Source organism: Gymnogyps californianus, chromosome 4, assembly GCF_018139145.2.
Source record: "Gymnogyps californianus isolate 813 chromosome 4, ASM1813914v2, whole genome shotgun sequence".
NCBI classification, from domain to species: domain Eukaryota; kingdom Metazoa; phylum Chordata; class Aves; order Accipitriformes; family Cathartidae; genus Gymnogyps; species Gymnogyps californianus.
In genome coordinates, this window is record NC_059474.1 from 60422292 (window position 1) to 60441344 (window position 19053).

The window sequence follows — 19053 nt, forward strand, 5'->3', positions numbered from 1 at the left end:
AAAGTGCAATTGTGTGCTAATCTACTCTGTGCGGTAGGAATCTGCCTGACCCTGTACTGTCACTGGAAGCAGACACTGAACTGGAAATGACAGGTCCAAATAGTTTACAGTTGTAGAAATAAGCAGCTCAGGTAACAAGCAATTCCCAGAAACATAACAGCATCCTGGAATCATGCTGTTGCTATTTCTGATGTGAAACACTTTGCTAGTGTTCTCATGATGACTTTTAGCTGAGTTGTTAAAAACAAAGACTGAAATAAAAACTGACACTCGGGTCTTGCCTACAGAGATAGGCTACTTCTCTCAAAATTTGCTCTATCTGCTATGCCTTAGATCCTCAAGATGTAGTTGTATTATTCTAATTATCCAGCCACGCTGAAAGTGTTTGAGGGCCTCTGCACGGATCTTTATTATACACCTCAGAGGAACATCTTCTGATGTAAAACCTGTCTGCAAAGGAACAATTTCTAACCTTCTCTTTGCTGTGATCTCCACCTCCCTTCATACCTCCAATCCTGCTAGTTCCGCCCTACTCCTAGTTCTCCCTCAACCCAGGATTAATATTGGAATGCTTTACAAAAGGAATCAAAGGCGAAAATTTCTTACCTTTACAAATTCACTCCAAAAAGTACTACAGGAATGGTACTCTAAAACTGAGAATAAGACTATACTTTATCATTGTTGCCATGGTGATCAAAATTAGGACAGTAACCTTTTTTTCATTTTTCAGCCTGTACTTCTGATATGTTAAAGAACCTGGTCCCTGGACAGGGGTCTGCTTAACTGCAGAACACCAAACAAATCTCTGAGCCATGAAAAAGAAATTAAATGTTTGAGAGTTTTATGATTCTATCTCCAAAGAGGAAAGAGAAAAAAAGGGCAGGGATGAGAATGTGCTCCTACTGAGAAAGGAAGGATAGGTGACAAAAGAGAGAAAGGATGAGGCTAAGACATGGACATACAGAAACAGCATTTTAAGTTGATGAGAAGCAGGCAGTCCCCTTAAAGTTTTGGGACTCCTCCTAATGCCACCCAGTGCCAGACTCTTGACCCAGGATCTCAGAGGAACAACACTACTAAGGAGTCATAGACCAATTTCCTTGACATATTGTTCCAGGCACATATATTCCCTTCCAGATCTCACTTCAACGGAAAGAAAGAGACTGGTGAACACTTGGTTCCACCTTCAATCCTGGAGCTGCAAATGACAATGTACTTTTTCACATTCTCCACACGAAGGCAAGGACTAAAAGCAAAGTTTAAGCTTACACACACTTTTTACAAGACTAGAGGTGTGTCAGTATTGCGCATTTGTGAACTCAATACACCAGCAAGTCTCATAATGTCTATATTTTTGGCTGCTTTGATCAGTAAAGGGTTTCTTATAGTGATATGCACTATTTGATTGCTATTTTAAAGGATGAGTGGTGTTCCGTAGAATCACACGTATACCATAGCCATTACTAAACAATTGCATAAAACAATGAAAACCATAGTCAAAGTTCAGTGCAGCTTTTTAGCATGCAACCTCCTAATTTCATACTGTGGTTTGCGGAAGTGCCTCTCTATAAAATTCATCAAGTTACAAAATCTCTCAGCTGACATCAAGAGAAAAAAGCCAATCAGATAGGAAGGACAGGGAATTCTAATAGAAAAGCTAAGGATCATATAACTTGATAAGAAATTCAAAATGAAGAAGTAGGAAAGGCATTGAATTGAGCAAGTAATTTGAATTTAAATGAGGTTTAGTTTAATTTCACAGCACTTGCCTTTCCAAATGTAAAAATCAGAAGCTTTACTGGATAATATATTTAGGAACATTTCAGCATAACCGTTTCTTAAAATTTCTGACGTTTTCTCCTTATAAAAATACTTCCAAAATAAAGGATTTCTTTGCTTTGCACAGTCAGGCTTTGCTGCTTTGGAGCAACACAAGTTCTCCTTATTCTTTTGCTTGCTTACATGACAGTGACAAAACTGACTGGGAATTTCTATAGCGAGTGAAGTCAGGTTGAGGTTCCATGTGTAGTATTGCAGGTAAAGTAGCACTTTTCGAATAATCAGTTGCAGTGTCAAAGGCACTGTAATTTCACATTAGCCTTGCATCATATCTGTAGCTTTTAGTGTCAGTTCTCCTCTCTAACAATCATGCAATCACGTTTCCTTCAAGCCTCAAAATACGGTGCTGTTGCCTACTACTCCTCTGATTCCTATTGCTCTAGTCATGTTGAGCATGAGCAGCACATTTCTTCCTGGCAGCTGGCTTTCGGGTCACACTGGAACCACACTTAGAAGGAAAGGCTACAGGCTGCTAAATGTGTCCAAGAAGGTCATCACACAGTTTAAACAAAACTTTGGATTAACAACAGGCCTGGGTTCAACAGCTTGCCTCCTTCTTGACTAGGTGTCTTAATTTAATGAGCGTCTGTCTCTTAAAATCACTGCCCTAAGTTTGTCTAAATTGAATGGCTATTTTAGCATCTGTTAGATCAGCAAAGCTGGTCTGACGGGCTGGTCTCCATGAGATTGGACTGGAATAAGCTGTCTTACTATGAATGTTCCAGGATTGCTGGGGTGGAAACCCCATTAAAAATAAATAAAATCGTTTTACTCCAGTACTATCATGTTCAGATATCTTTTAGAGTTAAAGACCGATGTAGTTTTAGTAATTAAAAAGGGAGGAGTGAGGACACAAACAAGAACATGAAACTTAGCTTCTAGAAAAGCTTTTCAGTTACTTCCTTTTCCATTGTTTTTCTCCTTGGAATTAGTAATTTTCTTTCCTTTTCTTAACAAGAAAAACAGACATGCAGCATTGGAGCAGACTTACAATTCTTTGGCGGCGATAAATTTGCTCCATTCTGTTTGGATTTCTCCCCTGAATATGAAGTACAAAATCTGAAAAGGCAAAAAATCCTGGGGTATTTTAAAAGCTAAAAGGCTTCAGTTAGTTTTTTTACGAACTACACCAGCTCTCCATAATTAGACGATAAGTCATCTAGGCATGGTAAGTCTTTTCATTGTGTCCAAGTACAACCTCCACTGAAGCCGAATCACGATCCCTGAGTGGCTTTAAAGATTTAATAGCTGTTTCTCTAATGTAAGTTCATAATAATATTTTATACTAGCTCTCCAACACTGATGTGGAAGGAAAAACACAGTTAAAAAAAAATAGTCATTTCAGAGCAGAACTCATTCAGTATTCTCAGTATCTTACTAGATAATATTTAAGCTAATTTGCTCAGGAGATGAGGAACAGAAGGCTTGACAGCCATGAAAAACTCAATTATTTGGGATTTTTTCGGGGAGGTTTCCTTCATATTTCTGAGTTTCTCCTTTCCCACTTACTATATTTGTCTTTTGTTGCCCTAAGGAGAAATTGTAGTAGCAATAGTAGCTTCTTTGCATTTCTTTAATTAAGTTCTGAAAGGCGCCAGATGCTTCCGTTTGCAATCTCCCTTTCTCTTACTAAAGCACAGAGGAGTTAATCATATAGTAGGCTTTAGTTTACTCTGAACCCAGGCTGGGGCAGTGTTAATTAAGTCTTGCCATTTAGTTAAAGTATAGCCTGTCGTCACAACAGGTCTCTGCTGCATTGCTTTGTATTGTTTGTTCAATCCAGTAGAGAATTCTGAGATTTTAGTGCTCTCTGTAGTTTAAATGATTAAAGACTTGATCTGTAATCATTTCTTCTTGTCCAAGAACTAAGTGTTATAATTTGGCCCTTAGGAAGTGCCTGGTTCAGTCATACTAAAATGTAGATAGCTAGGGCTTGAAGAAACAGCAGGAAAATTTCGAAGGACGATGGCTCATATTACTTTTAACCAGATTCAAAGGTTATTTACATGCCCAAAGGTACAACTAGGTGTTCCCTGGGATTTTCACAAACATCTCAGGCCACTTTTAAAAATCCCGGTGTGGCATTATCTGCACCCTTAGGTGTCTAAACACTCTTTGACTATGTTCTTGACTCTTGCATCCTCTTTCCAAGGATACTGCAGTGTTAAGCAAGGCAAGTGTTAGGCAGCTATTTTGGCATATACCCCAGAAACAGCCAATGAATTCACAGTCTGTACCTTTCATAATGGAGATTTTATCAAAATAGTCAATGGTGCAACTGGGATGCAGATCACTTCCCAGGTACATCCTCAGGCTGACAAGTGAGTTTTTTATCACTTCACCTTTTTCCTCTCCACATCTGATTCCTCTGGGAAGGAAATGTGGGCACACGAGCCAGAAGAGACCCCCGGAGCACTCCGACTGGGTCCCCACCTGAGGACACTGGCACTCAGTAAACAAGAGATCCCAGTCAGGAAAACATATCCTGCTCTACCTTCCTGTCTCACGAGATGACTGTCAGATATTCACAGAGATTTATTCATGGATGAGCTGCAGACCCAGAACTTTAAATAAAGGAAAGACTTAACAAATAATTTTTAATAACAAACACATTTGAGGAAAACTTGCTCTGCCTGGGGACAATTAGCAAAGAAGAGTGGTAAAATTCATCAGATAAATTATCCATTAAGAATTATTCACATGATTTTATAGAAAACTTTAAATTAGTGCAAGATAAAGATCTTAATTTATTACTCCCTTCCCTGAAGCACAAGAGTATGTGAGAGCTTCAAATAACTAGGCTTTAAAAAAAAAAAAAAAAAAGAAAAAGTTTAAAGCATATCGCTTAGGCCTTTCTGAGTTTTTAATAATTCACTTGGATGAACTTTATCAGATTTGCAGTTATGTTAAATTAATTACAGAAAATGAAACTGAGGCCATGTAAACTGAAGTCATCACCAAGCATAGCCCTGACTCCTCAGGCCTAGCTTGAGTCTTACACACATGCACACACACACGGAGCTTTCTCACAGACTGCTATTGTCAGAAAATAAAATACTGCCTCTACTGCAGGCAAAAAAAAAAGGCCCAGCCAGGCTAAAAACAAAACATGAATTGTGTGGGGTTTTTGTCAGTCTTTCTCCCAATGTCCGTTCATCTGCCCACTCTGGGGTGCCAAGAAGCGTTCTCAATTAAGTACTTTGAGTAAGGCCATTCCTCCTCATTATATCCTCTCTACCTCATGCTTATATAAATTCACTGCTATTTCTTTGAGGATATTGGGTTATCGCAATCCCTTTTGCTTGCCTGGATGCTCAGGATTTTAATCAGGAATTAATGTAATCTTTCCCCATTTTAACAAAAAGACCTTTTCTTCTGCCACATATCTAGCATCCCCTTTGTTCTTTCTGTAGTTAAGTTTTATATACTCAGAATCACTTAAAACTGTAATTCATTTGTCCACATGAGATTTAACACACACACACAAACCCCCCATACAGTACCCTACTATTCTGGCCTGTCCTTACTTGCACTTGGACAAATGACAGCACAAGGTGCAACATTAAGGAAAGCTTGGGGTTTATTTTAGCCTAACAAATTTTACATTACAAGCCCATACTTGTTAAAGTGCCCATAGCCTAAATATCATTGAACTCAAAATGAAAAAAAAAAGGGCATTTTTTTCATGTAACCACAAAGACATTCTCGGTGGAGGAGAGGAAGCATGATTAAACATTGGAGATGAGGTCATGGATCCATGATGTGAAGTGTTCAGCACCAGTGCCTTATTAAAGAGTTTCTCTTCTCCCTTCTCTTTCTCATGCCTCAAGCCATTTGTTTTCTGTTCCTGTGACTCAAAGCAGCATCCTGGTTTAGTGGCAACAAAACTGTTCATGGGACTAGGCTAGGAATGATTGCAAGCCCTTTATAATACTTGGCCAATATATTTCTCTCCAGGCCCACAGCACGGACCCCTATGCAGTCTGCAGGAACAGCTGTGGGAGGGCGATGGGCCATCAGGGTGGATGAAGAAGGGAGAGACAGGGTGGGACTTGTGAAACTGGTATGGCACACAAATGGGTTTGCACTGTAAAGACGAAGCATCTTATTAGTAGCCTGTTAGACTTATTTCAACTTACAGATGAACGGAGAGAACAATATTATTGCTGTTGAACACAGCAAAGAGGAATGCAAAAAGAAAAGGCTATATTACTGCGGAGAACTGCTGGAAGCACAAGAGCTTTGTGAATGGCAGCAACCAGCAAATTGGACCCATGCTTCCAGTGTTCTGCAGTAATAAACAAATAAATAAATACACTGCTGTGAATTTGGACTGTCTATACATTTTCAAAGCATTTTTTTGCCTGCTTTGAGCTTATACTGCAGTGGAGTAAATGCTTATAAAAGGCTCATGGCAAGAAAAAAAATCCAAACTCTCTTCTCAAATGGTAGTCAAGAAGAAAGGTCATAAATTAAGAAAGATCAGAGCGATTGAAGTAAGCAAAATTAAGGTTCTGTTTTGCAAACCTACTAATCCTAATAGGGTTAGAGGTAAATATTGATCATGCAAGCAGGCTGTGCAGAAAATCAGGCTTTCATCAAGGATGATAACCTAACCTAATAATAGAATTAAATAAAAAAGGGAAAAATTTAGACTTGATAGCCTGGGGGGAGCCTTTTATCAGATTTTTTTATGCTGTGAAATAATATCCAAGGGAAATGGCAGAATTCACTTGAGACATTAAAAAAAAAAATTAGACTGGCGAATGCCTTAGAAAAAGTACTGCAGAAAACTACCCTCCAATGCCTGGGAGTGCTCCAGGTGACCTTTGTAATAGAACTTCTCCATTACTGTTTTGTTTCTCTCTTTCTGAGCCCATATATATAAGCCCATGTATATTTTTCTTTGGCCCTTAAATGAGATTGCATGATATATATCAACTATTGGAGAATAGGGATTGCTAATGGGGACTGATCTTTAATGTCCTTTTGTCATTATACATGGAAGAAAAAGGAACCAAATTAATTGTTTCATTTCATTTTTATTCAGTATACTCTAATATATTTTCATGTTTTGAATTCCAATTTCTCCTAGTTCACTTTGTAGCCAGTGTTGGAAAAGCCATTTCTTATATTTCTTAATATGCTTGAAGGATCTAAGGAAATTACAGAATTTAACAGCTTTACTTCAAAAATCCATGTAAGAGCTCCAATGACCACCATAAGCTACATGGTCATACTGGACAAATTGTCTGAGAGTTTAGAGAATTTACTTATATTAACATCTGGAATATAAAGTAGATAAAACCCATCAGAGAGTTTGAAATGTTCCATTCATCAGTAAATCCATTATACTGTACAAAACCACACTGACCTCTTCCCCGTTATGACAAAAGTTTCCATTACCAGAGGTTTAAAGAACCTCTGTTTTTTCCAAGCCTTTTAATATTTAGATGAACTCTGGAGTTTGGAAAGATTCGGGATTAAACTGCACTCAGCAATCTGAGTGAATCTCATATTGAAGTCAGTTACATCTGTTAGATGCATATAAAGAGGGGAAAAAAAAGTGTCTTTTTTTTTTTTCTCAGAAGTCCTTAACCACATACTTATGAGAGGAAGTTAGCTGAGTTGCCACTGATAGGAAATGGCAGGTAGCAAGCAGGTGAGAACTCTGCTCATCCATTGTATCTTGTCCCTGTCCTTTCTGAGTCCCCACAAGGGTAAGTTTTGTGTTGAGAATAACCCCAAAGGCCCAACTTGGTCTGGAGCAGATGCAGGCACACAGTCACGTATCTGTTGAATCGGCTGATGTCTAATTTTAGGCAGGTGGTAGGTGTTCATGCCAGCTGTCTGCCAGCTGAGAGAGAGGACACACAGTACCTGCTCTGGCGTAAGACTTGTATACACAGTGCCAACCAATCAAAAATTTTGAACCTGTTTGAACCAGCAAGGTGTCTCTGTGTTACATGGCTATGGCCTTTTCAATCTGGAATTAAATGCCTAAAACTGGTTTTATCGTATCATCAAACCACAGCCTGCACTCTGGCAGGCTTCATCTTTGCCTTCATGCCCTCAGGCAGGTAGCTGGGATGGGAAGTCCGGAGGGCAGGAGCAGCTGACGTCCCTGAAGAGGGGGCTCACTGCCCCAGCCATGACAGCAGTCTCAGGAGGCACCAGCGAATGCCAGGGACGTGGAAAAAAAAGTGCAGGATGAAAAGGATACATTCCCCTGGGCAACGACCAATAGAAGCACTCTGTATGACTTGGCCACATGTGATCCCCGTGGTAGTGTGCCTTCCCTCGGCCACCTTTGATCCCACCACTGAAATACTGCCCTCACTATCCAGCTTGGCGCCTGGGCTCAGGAAGTCTTTGAAGCTCAGATTACTGGAAGCCAGAAGAATACTCTCCAGAAGTATTGCTGCAGCATCTGTTACTCTTTCCCCGGCACCTATTGGCTACGGTTAGAGAGCAGATACCCATCTAGAGGGAGTTTTAGTCTCACTCACTCCAGCTGTTTCTATGTTTTGCAGTCTAGAGCAGTGTTTCAGAAAGGTCAGTGCGCTCAGCCTGTCCTAGCTCTGAGCAAAGCTGCAGCATTCAGTCTTCCTCCTACTGCAAGCACCTGTTTTTCCAGAAAACCCTTTAATTACAGATTTTTATTGTGAAGTTCTCACTTTCCTTAGCAGCCCACAAATGACAGAGTCATGCAAGAGGACCTCTCTTTACCCCTTGGGAGACATTTTGTCTGCACATGTATTACAAATCAACCACAAGTTGCCCCGTGCGAAACAATTATTTTGCAGAATCTGCCCTTTAACTTGCATCTCTGCAATTTCTTTTGGCACGTGGCTTTTTGCCTATCATTAAGTCATGCGGGGATTTACCCGGCATTTTCTGAGATTACTGATACTGGGAGAAGGCACCATCAGCAGAAGGTCAGCCATGTCCAGAGGGCTTGGAGGGTGGGAAACTTCACTCAATGATCTTGAAAGGAAAGTGGCTAAATTGTGGGGATCTCTTTTGGTGACATAGATCCTTCAGCTTATTCTTGTGATTAGATCCTTATGAAGCTACCACACGCTTGTGAATATTTGGAAAGAATCTTGATTTCAGTACGACAAAGTCGAACCGTCAGTCGCTCAGAGCAGTTTTGCAGCAGCTCAGCTACATTCACAGACCCAGACACCAGTGCTCAGAGCACAAGAAGCCTCAGAAAGCTGATTACAAGAAGAGCTAGAGATTGTGATGTGATTGTGTGCCTTTACTATGAGTGTTTGCTATGAAGGGGAACGGGTTTCTTTGAGGTTACTGAAGTTGCACGGGCTGTGATGGTGACTGCATCCTAAGAAATCTCAGTGAGGGCTTCTGAGTCCCTGTTCTTCCCCTGGACTCTGGGACTATTGCCCCCAGAGGTGCTTCCCCCACCCCCGAGGTGCTTCCCCACACGGAGAGTCCCAGGGAGCCGGAGGCAGTTCCTGTGCATTGAGCATCTGGCTGTGCTCAGGGTGTGACGAGGGAGTGAAAGGCTGACAGCTGCAGTAGGGAGGAGTGTGGCTTTTTTTGAAATACGACGAGCTTTCCTTCACTGCAGAAGCTATGGAAGAATCTTCCTCTATGAGGAGATCAACATCAAATCAGCAGGACTGCAGATAGGTGAGGAGGAAACTGTAGTACCAAGCCAGCCAGCACACGTTATAGTACTCCTGGCACAACAGTCGCTGGTCCCCAAGAGGCAGCAGGGATCGGAGGCTGTGCTGTAAAGAACAACGGTGGCCTCGGCATCAACTTTTCCTAAAAAAAAATACACACATTTTTGTGATCCACAAACCAGCAAAGGTTTATAGATTTAAGTGTACTAAAAAGCTCACTGAAAGGGACACCTAATCAATGCCTTCTTCAAGATCTTTTTTCCAGAGAGAGTTTACTGAATGTCAGTACTATGTGTGACACTTCATTTCTTCACAAACCACCCAAGGAGCAGAGAACCTCGGGGATGTTTTACAGAGCTGCTGCTGAGCAGTCACATCGTGCGCAGAAATGTATCACAATGGCCCTTGGTGGCGAAGTCCATAGGATTTTTCCTGGTGTCCAGTATTTCCCCATGCCAGCAGGATTGCAGTGGTTTATGGGCACTGTTTCAACAGCTTGATATTCCTCCAAGGCTGTCCCCGTTCCTGAGAAACTCTACTAACAAATGGGTCATGGACCAGAACTCTGGGCAAACAATTAGTCAAGTCATTGGGGCAAACTGCTTTTGGCCACCCTGCACCTCGGGGAGCAGCCAGGGCCAGCTGCTCCATCAGGAAGAGGAGCTGCAGCCAAGTGCAGCAAGGCGGGCAGAGCAGTGGCCCCTTCGACAAGTGCCCCGTCCCAGCTGTCCCTGCCCTGGCCCTCGGCCCCTGCAGCCAAACCGAGGGCCCTGACAATTGGTGTGGCTTGTGTATCGTTCCGCATTTTTGAAGAATACTTGCTTGTAGCCTGAAGATGTGACTATACCACAATACACTGAGTGTTTCTTTGTGATGTTTTAGGTTTGCTACAGCTATTGCTGTTTGTTGCCCAACAATAACAACAGGAAAAGCAAAAAGCAGGTAGAATTCCCTTCAAATAACAGTGGGACGCACACCCAACCACCAGATAGCCATATAAAATTCATCTGAATGTCTGATTTCCACAGAATCCTACTGTGATGCAACCTGTTAGCACCTCCAGTAATTGCCTGTGGAAACAAAACTGAGCCGAGCCGACCTGCCACAATTAATGCACGAACGGGCTTCTGGATGAGGAGAAAAGATGCACAAAGGTGCCGCCAGTGGTCCCACCACAGCTTGGGAATGCCACACGCTGAAATCCAGCAGCGCTTTCAGGCCCGCTCCTCGCTGTGCTGTACCGGGGCGGACAGCACTGATAACGCGTGCAGGGCTGGCAGAAGCGAGGCCTCTCTCCACCACGGGGAGCGGGAGCCAGGCGCACCCCTGCGTGGTGGCATGTCTTCATTAACCTTTCCGTCCTCCATACACCACAACCACCCCACCACCCCCCAGCTTTGCTGGACGCTGGGTTTGCTGTTGCATTTCCTTCTTCCTCGTTTGTGTTAGCTCGTTTTAAAGAAGAGAGGACCAGATTCAGACAGCTTCAGAAGAGCAAGGCCAGTGTTTTCTCTTTCTCTGGGGAAGAACAGCAAATACCACATCTCATACAGCCAAGAGGCTGCCGGTCAGGCATTCCTCCTCAGTAACACACCAACAAGGAGTGGTGCTAAAATTAACGCTTTATTAACACCTGGCATTTCCTGGTTTTAATAAAAGCTTGGGAAATCGGGTTGTTGGGGTTTCGTTTTGGTTTTGTTTTTTTTTTTTTTGCTTTAATTAGCAGCAAGCGGTTCTCCAGCCAGTTCTCAAGGCCCTCGGCGGCTCTCCCTTGAGGCGGGACGCAGCAGCAGGCGGCTCCCTTCCTCGGGCCCCCGCATCCCCGCCGCGGGGCCGGTGCCAGGGGCCGCCTCCTCGCTCCCCGGCGGCGGCGCGCGCCCTCCCGCCGCTCCCCCTGGACCCCGTGACGGTCCCGCCCCGCCAGGCGGTAGCGGCGGCGGAGAGCGTGGCTACGCTCGGCCCGGAGGAGCTATGGGCTCGGCGGCGGAGCTGCTGCCGCCGCCGCCGCCGCCGCTCCGGGAATGCGAGCGGGAAGCGGGGGCGGTGTCCGCCCGGCACCGGCAGCGCCCGGAGGAGCAGGTGGGTGTCAGCGGGTGAGGGGTCTGGGAGGGCGGGCCGCGGTTTCGGGGCAGCCCCGGGGCCGGGGGGGGGGACGCCGGGGAGGGGGGGGGCGGACGCCCCCCCCCCCCCCCCGGCGCCCCCCCCCGGCCCGGGGCTGCCCCCGCCGTCAAGCAAGAGAAAACCATAAATGCCTTTTGCTTCATCTTCCGTGGCATTGCCGTTACAGCCCGGCGGTGGTGTGAGCCGCTCCCGGGTAGCGCTCCGTTGCGGCGGGGCTTATGCAAGCCAGCCGAGCTGCGTGGGGCTGCCCCCGCGTGATGCTGGAGTATTCCCCCCCCGCCCCCGGTGTACCCGCCTGGCTCTCGTTCTTCCCTCGCAGGCGCTTAGTCCGCGTGGAAGAGGATGGGAGCGGGTGTCCAAGGGTGGTGCCGGCACAGCATCCACGTGTGAACATCTCGCTGGAGATAATCGGGGTGCTGTTGCCGTCCCCGGAATTCCCCAGTAGTTCAGCTCGCGGTCTTTCCTTTGAAGACCTGCGCTTGTTCACTTCAGTATCTTAAGCTTTCAATCGCTTTATTGCTTATGAAATTGAATGCATTGTAACTGGAGAAAAACGTCAACTCATTTCTTGACTTGCGTCCTTTCTTCAGGGTATGCATTTTTATGGCATGGCGGATGGAAGTGGGCTTTTCGCTTAGGAAGTGAAAGGAGCTGTGTACGTTTCCCTGTTGTTAATTGTAAAATGGCTTTACACGCACTCTTTGTTTTGCAGACAGCATTGTCCGGGTGCTTAGACAAAGGCAGTGTTCTTAATGCACCTTTACTGATGTTTCATTTAAACAAAAAAAACCCATAACCTTCTTCATATTCAATACTTAAATGTAATGATCTGCTCTGAATGCCTTGAGTGGTTAAGAGAGAAATGCGCTAGCACTGATAATTGCAGAGGGGCAAACAGAGCTGCTGGAGTACCTCCCAAAGTAATTTCCAGACAGTTTTGTTGAATTTGTTGAAAATTCTTATAAGATGGTCGTGACTGCACTCAACTGTAAGTGAGCCCTTTCATAGCTAGAAGAGCTTAATATTTGAAAGTGGTAGTACTTACCTGATATTACAGCTAGAAGCAGGCCACTTCTGAAAGACGCTGGTACTTGAGAATTCGCTCGGTGACCATTTACGTAAGTCAGTGCATCTTCCGTGGCCCTTTCTCTAGAAAAATGGGGCAGAGCAGGGCACACACCTGAATGTAGGGTAAGGCTGAATGCACTGAGAGGCGCAGCGGTTCCTCTCTGTGTTCACGAGCCCTTCTGCAGGATATCGCAGGAGGAGAGTCAGAAATATTCGCTGGTTCTGGCTGCTGTCTCCCCTGAAAAGAGAGGTTAAAAAGTTGCATCAGATCGTCTTGCACGTTACTGCTGTCAAACTGGTTGTAACTCCTCACTAAGGAGGGAGCTCCCTGCAGGTCACCACTGCTTCTCCCTTAGTGACTAGCATGGTGGTGTGGTTCCAGGGGATGGTGCAGGCTGAAGAACTGCTTTCCAATGTTGCCTAAACACATTTTAAAATCAAGTTGGTAAAGGCACCGCTTGGGTGGCCACAGGCACACTTGGCTGAGAAACTCTCTTCCCACTTTTCCCAGGCACAGGCAGTGACTGTGGCCCTTTCTGACAAGTTGGGGCATAACATTAGGATAGCAAGGCAGAAATTTTAAATAGGCCATGAGGAAGAAAGAGAAAATCCTTCCTGTTTGCTGGAAATGTTTTGTTGTCATGGTGTGGAGTATTTTTTCTGCATACTGAGGTGCCAGCAGCTGGACAAATAATAAACTAGATTTGGAAATAAGGAATATCAGTTGACTTTTAATATACATAGAGAATGTGAATATAGTATAAAGTAACCATAAATATAATCATAATTTGATAAATAAATAGTAGTATTTTATTTTTACCTATAGGGAAGACTAAAGCTAGGTGAGGAGTTGGCGGTACACATACTTGCTGCAAACTTTGACACAAAGTCCCAGGTTCTCTTGTTCAAGAGAAGCACAGACACGTAGCTCGATTTGGAGGGGCTCCTGGATCATCAAGCCTAGTCACGTGCTGTCACTTTTTTGCTTTCATGAACGTGTCCAGATTTCTCTCCAAATAATCAGTTCCCCCGGCCCTCTCTGCTCTCATGGAGGGGCTGTTGCGGAGCCCTGCCATTCCAGCGGGCAGGAATCCTGTTTCCAGGCTGGGTCCTTACCTGGAGTCCCTCGTGGAGGCCTAGTGTTGTCGACTGTGTTTGCTGAGGGTGTTTGCACTGTTAACGCAATCGCTGGTCCTCAGCCTGTGTTTTCCTGTTTCATGTTCTCTCCTGAAGTATAAATGTGTGCGCCACCTTGGTGTTACGTGTGCTGCAAAAGAAATGGGTCAAAATCTGCTTTGACGATGGTGTAAATTCTTACTTCTCTCAGCTGGTGTAAAGTAAAGCCTGCGTGAGAGCAAATCCTTTGGCCTTTTTTGAGAGGTTTTTTTAGGTGAGGATCTGGGGCTGGTCACCTGGGTGTGATTTGTTTTTTCCCCGTTTTGTCCAAAATAAACTCAGTTTGTGTGAGATCATACCTAGTAACATAATGCTAAAAGAATACCTTCCTGACAAGCAGGACCTAAATAATAACATATACACCCCTTAGTATTTTTTTAAAAGAGAGTACTCTGTAGGAAATAAATCTATTTATTTAACGCCAAACCCTCTGGCTTTAATTTTCTATTGAAGCTTATTACTATGTCAGCAAGGACATGCTTAATGAAATTACTGACAGGTACGTTTTTAAAAGAATAGAAGGATGTGTTACTAAATGTTATATATAGCTTTTGGAATTCATTATTGCAATAGACTGTAGAATTACCTACTTCAGTGATTAGGTTTAAAAGCTGAACTGGATGACAATGTGATTCGTATCCTTTGTAGGTTTGCATGCAAAGACAAGAATAATTACGCTTACTTTAGTCTTCGAGGCGCTGCAGAACCTGGGTAGTTTCTTCCACCTCTCCTGTATTGCATTGCTGGTGTTCACAAGTGGTATGTGAAGGCACCGAAAGATTCAGCTGCTCCTGAAGCTGTGGGAGTAGGTTGCTGCTTCACCCTGCGAGTTCACAATTTTTTCCTAACTGTTGATAGTTATTAGTCAGATGCACAAGTTGTCCTGTATTTTCAACATCGCTAGAGTTAAGGACCTCTAATCTCCTTCCTTAACCCACTTTCTAAAATAGGTTAGCCTTTTTCACATTACTACAGTCTAATCTCATCAACACCTATAAATTAAACCACGAAATAAGAATAGAAAGGTGAAATGCATGTGAGTGTGTAATAATAAAAGGTAAGGCAAAAGTCCTGCATTGCCGTAGGGCGTGATGTGGTGTTAGCAGGAGACACAACACCTGGTCCATCCATAGGGACTTTGAAGCGAAGCTGTGTTACAGCAGACAGAGTTCCTGAAAGCCGGGGCACTGTGGCTCTCTTCTGTACTGAACTTTGTCTGTCTGGGCAGTAATGGGTTTTAGTCTCTCGTAACCTAACTTGAAGGCAATGGCAAAATTCCCAGTTGCTGCAGTGAGGCCAGGATCTCTACCTCACACTGGTTTAGGATACAAAGAATCCAAAGTGCTGTCCGACGGCTAAGCTAAAACCAATGCTTATCCTGGAAAATGTCTAAATGCAGATTTAATATGCGATACATGTATTCACAAATAGATAAATTAGCTTAGACAATCACCTTTTCATTAACCTGTGTTTGTAACCCTTTGGGATGCTTTATTATTATTTTGAACAGAGTTTTATCTCTATAAGTGGAGTACTTTATCTTCTAATAGATGGGTCTGAACCCATATTTAGAGGAGCTATTACTAAAGGTTTTTGGTGTTTCCCATTGAGAATTATGTTGAAGAGGTATGGGTGTCTTCAGGTCCTGAACTTTTTGAATAAGTTTCCAATATCACTAGTATTTCCCCAGCATGGAAAGAATGAGCAGAAACAAAACTAGAGGATAATATCAACAGCCTTGTGGTATCCCTCATGTAAATGTTTCATTGTTCATTGGACTGTAGGGTGGATGTGTGCTGTGTTGCCTGGAACGGTATCGTTTCAGTCATAAGTCAGTAGAGGCCAAGAATGTTTTAAAGTAAACTTGTATGTGTGGGAACTGTGGTGCCTAAGGCTAGAAACATATTTCTAATTTATTCCACACTGAGATAATCAGAAAATTGTAGGTTTCTCCTACTTGCAGGTGTTGGGATTTGTTTCCGAACCAAAAATAGTAATACCTTACAGGGAGGGCTTAATCACAGATGTGTTCTGGCTCTACAAATAATTTAACTCTGCTGCAGAGGTTCATAGCTACAAAATAATATGTGATAATAACTTTCTAAAAAGCAATAGTGGGTTTTCTGAGGCTTGACAGCATTTGAAGAAAAACAAAAAAAACCCTTTCAGACGTACCTGTAGCACCTACAATAGACAGGATAGCATGCTCTGCTTGAATAATGTGAAGATACCATTTTCTTGAAGAAAAAAGTATTCTGGAGATAGAAGCGAATAGGAATGTCTTCTCCTTAAAAGGCAAAACTAACAGCTGTTGCTTTTCAGCAAGCCAGTGCATTGATACCACGCTGCACATATGGCAGATTGCAAGCCTTTTGCTGGATCAAGCTTACCAGTTTTAGTGGGGGAACCTTGATAAACAAAATCCTATGGAAATTAAGTGTTGCAGGTGTAAGGAAGAGAAGGATTAGAAACTGCTTTTGGTCTAGTCTCTATGTAAAATTGCAGCATGGATGGGATCAACTTACAGGGACAGTAGTAGAAGCATAAGGAAGAGCGTAAACAGCAGCCTAAAATGGGGGAGAGAGGCAGCAGATCTTAACATGGGGGCAGGCAGGTTCCTCTCCCTCAGACCCTCCCGTGCTGGGTTCTTGTCTGTGACACTTTCTCATCTGGCGCCGTATTAGTCAGGAAATTTACTCCTGAAATTACGGGACTGAAACACAGTTTATCAAGGGAAGCCTCCGTTGCTCTTGAAGCCTTCTCTGCTCTGCACACACACAAGTTCAGTATCTGGAAAAGCCTTTTCATCTCCTTAGCACAAAACCACTCCTGTATTTCTAAGTTTGTTCCAGCAACTGTTGATCCTAAACTTGAGTTGCTATAAAAGCTGACGAAAGGGAATCTGGTGCAGTTGCTTTTCTTATGTTGTTGCTTGTTTCTATAGAAACATCTTGTTTCTATTTTATAAATGGTGTCTAGATTCTTGCTGTGAAATGAATGTTAACCCAACCTTTGTTTTGCAATTTTTTATTTAAACTGTCTCTAAGTATGTCACTCTTATTGGTAGCTGTTGTAAAGTACTTTTGGTATTAAGAATTTTTCTAGTTTTCTTGTATTTGCTTTTTTTCCCCAGAGGAACGAGTTAAACTTAGTTTTTCTCTGTCTTGTTTTTCATCTGGAAGTGAGGTATGATTTTTTTCTCATTTCCTAATCTATTAATCTTTTCATATTTAAATATCGGATTAAAATTAGCCTAGAGAAATGAACCTGTTCTTTTTTTTTTTTCTCCAGACAGTTGAAATTAATTTTGTTGTCATAATAGTCTGCTGGTTGAGTATCAAGATCTTTTTAATGCTTACATTTACAAGGTCAAATACTAGTCGTTAGTTTCATGCTAGCAAAGGATGCGAAGGGATACCGTTCTCTTCCTGCTATAGTAGAAGAGGAAGAAAATCAGAAACGTTTCCAATAAAATTATTTGCCCTTCTTGGGTAAATTTCACTTTCTTTTAATTAAACATAAGAAATCCTTTTAAGTATGAGAAAGCAGGATGAAATCTTGGTCACATGCCAGGTGTTACTAGTAACGAAACTGTCTAGTTTGCATATGTGGAGGAGGAGGAGGCAGAAAGCCTGCGCCCAGCCGACCCGTGCATCGCAGGGTTTTGTGCTGGTGTCCTCAATGGGACGAGGCTGTGGTTTGGAGGAAGAGGAGGCCACGACCCGGGAACTTGCCGTTCGCCGCAAATCTCCAAAGCCTGTCCGTGGCAATACGCTGGGCAGTCAGATGGCTGAGTACCGGCAAGATCGGGTAATTCATTCCTCTGGGACTTGCATTGTTGGCTACCTAACTATCAAATATCTGTAGCTGTGTGTTGGCTGGTACGTGTCCCTGTCTGCACCCAACAGAAGTTGGGCTTTTATTTTGGAGGGGAGGGAACTTGTGGTTTCTTCCATCCTGGTCTCTGTCACCTGCTCACTTTCTTCTCATATTTTTCTGTAAGATTGAGCTTGAGGTATTTTCAGTTTTAGTTTGCATCCTCTAAAAAGAGATGACTTTGTGAGACTCTCTCTTCTGAATGTTAATGTTCCAGCTTTCAAAAATATAGGAGTATTTTTCAGTAAGTAAGCGTGTTCCTAAAGTCATATCTCAGTGGCTTTTCTGACATTTAAGTGTCTATGAGCTTCAGCTATCAGACACACCACCTGTTCCCTGGAGTAAAAATAACCATGACTGGAGTAAAATAGATAGTGAGCAGTTAAATACTGCAGAGGAAACTTTTTACTTGACAAAAAGGGAAATGTGCAGGTGGATGTGTAAACATGATATCCCTGCGTTTCTTTATTACGCCTTTTTTTAACATCTCATTTAGATGTCATTAAACACGTGTTTGCTACTAAACTCAATAGGGGTTTCTTTTCTGTCTAATGTGGAAATAATTCTCTTAAATATGCCATCTCTCTTTCTTTATTTTATAACTGTAAATGTGACTGATTGTGATCTGAGGCACGTTACAAACAATTTGGAGACGCTGCTGCTTTTCTGTGTTGGAGATGAACTTTGTGGATACCTTTTTCCTACTCCCCTCTTTCTTTGCCTTCTTTGCCCAGCAGCATTTTTTTGACTGTAAAATCACAAGCTTTTACATGGAGAGCACTTATTTTCCCAGTCCACTGGACTTTTCTCCTCCATTGCTGGAGTTCACATTTGTGTAATGCCCTTTCGGGCAGTTGATGCAAGAAAGCAGAAACTGATAGACTTGTACTTGGCCTGGTGCTGTTGTCAAGTTGAGTGCGGGGTGGGAATTTTTCAAGTTGTCTGAGCAACAGAAGACTGTTGCGGCTTCTGCAATTCAGTAGTCATGAAAAATAGGAAGAAGGGTGTTATTTGGTGTGTTTTGAAGGATCTTGTACCTTCAGAGTAGTTGAATGGATTTTTTTTTTTTTTTTTTTTTTAACAAAACATCCTGAATCTTTAGGTGGAGCAGGTTCCTTATGTTCGTCCACTCCCTCCTCTCACAGAACGAAGGCTGTTGAACTTCATCCAATTATTTCACTCGAGTCAGTTACTTAGGATATTTTTTCCACACGCGCAAAAAAATCCCAAACCAAACGATCCATCTCAAGATCCTTAGGCTAAGTGTGGAAAACTCTGGACCAAGCTGCTGCTTCAGCAGATGAAGCGCCTGGAAGGCAAG